Source organism: Chiloscyllium plagiosum, unplaced genomic scaffold (assembly GCF_037043375.1).
Source record: "Chiloscyllium plagiosum isolate Xiang-an unplaced genomic scaffold, Cpla_swu_hap1 HiC_scaffold_235, whole genome shotgun sequence".
Lineage (NCBI taxonomy): Eukaryota > Metazoa > Chordata > Chondrichthyes > Orectolobiformes > Hemiscylliidae > Chiloscyllium > Chiloscyllium plagiosum.
This window is the reverse complement of record NW_028270374.1, coordinates 92,501-94,047: the sequence shown is the minus strand read 5'-3', so window position 1 is coordinate 94,047 and position 1,547 is coordinate 92,501.

The window sequence follows — 1,547 nt, the reverse complement described above, 5'->3', positions numbered from 1 at the left end:
GGGGAGGGGAGAGAGGGGAGAGAGGGGAGAGAGGGGGAGAGGGGGAGAGGGGGAGAGGGGGAGAGAGGGGGAGAGGGAGAGAGGGGGGGGAGGGGGGAGAGGGGGGAGAGAGGGGGAGGAGAGGGGGAGGAGGGGGGGGGAGGGGGGGAGAGGGGGGGGAGAGGGGGGGAGAGGGGAGAGGGGGAGAGGGGGGGGAGAGGGGAGAGGGGGAGAGGGGGAGAGGGAGAGAGGGGGGGGAGGGGGGCAGAGGGGGGGGAGAAGTGTGGGGGAGAAGTGTGGGGGAGAGAGAGAGGGGGGGGAGAGAGAGGGCGGGGAGGGAGGGAGGAGGGAGGGAGGAGAGAGAGAGAGAGGAGGGCGCGGGGAGAGAGGCGGGGGGAGGGAGGGAGGGAGGGAGAGAGAGAGAGAGAGGGAGAGAGAGAGGGAACAGGTGGTGGGAGGAGAGAGAGAGGGAGAGACAGGCGGAGAAAGAGAGAGCGAGAGAGAGAGAGACAGGTGGAGGCTAAGAGAAAGAGAGACACAGACACAGGTTGGGGGTGAGAGAGAGAGAGACACAAGGGCTGGGGGAGAGAGAGGGAGTGCGAGACGGGCGGGGAAGAGACAGCATGAGACGAGTGGAGGGGGAAAGAGCGCGTGAGACGGGCGGGGGGAGAGAGAGAGAGGGCGCGAGACGGGCGGGGAGAGAGAGAGAGAGGCGCGAGACGGACGGGGGAGAGAGAGAGAGGGCGCGAGACGGGCGGGGGAGAGAGAGAGAGGGGGCGCGAGACGGGACGGGGGAGAGAGAGAGAGGGGGGCGCGAGACGGGTGTGGGGAGAGAGAGAGAGGGCGCGAGACGGGCGGGGGAGAGAGAGTGGGCGCAGAGAGAGAGAGAAAGAGAGATAGTGAGAGAGAGAGATAGTGAGAGAGAGAGAGATAGTGAGAGAGAGAGAGATAGTGAGAGATAGTGTGAGAGAGAGAGATAGTGAGAGAGAGAGATAGTGAGAGAGAGAGAGAGTGAGAGAGAGATAGTGAGAGAGAGAGAGAGATAGTGAGAGAGAAAGAGAGATAGTGAGAGAGAGAGATAGTGAGAAAGAGAGAGTGAGAGAGAGAGATAGTGAGAAAGAGAGAGTGAGAGAGAGATATAGTGAGAGAGAGAGAGATAGTGAGAGAGAGAGAGTGAGAGAGAGAGTGAGTGAGAGAGAGAGTGAGAGAGAGTTAGTGAGAGAGAGATATAGTGAGAGAGAGAGAGATAGTGAGAGAGAGTGAGAGAGAGAGATAGTGAGAGAGAGAGAGAGAGAGAGAGTGAGAGAGAGAGATAGTGAGAGAGAGAAAGAGAGATAGTGAGAGAGAGATAGTGAGAGAGAGAGATAGTGAGAGAGAGAGAGAGTGAGAGAGAGATAGTGAGAGAGAGAGAGAGATAGTGAGAGAGAAAGAGAGATAGTGAGAGAGAGAGATAGTGAGAAAGAAGAGAGAGAGAGAGATATAGTGAGAGAGAGAGAGTGAGAGAGAGAGTGAGAGAGAGAGAGATAGTGAGAGAGAGAGAGAGTGAGAGAGATAGTGAGAGAGAGATA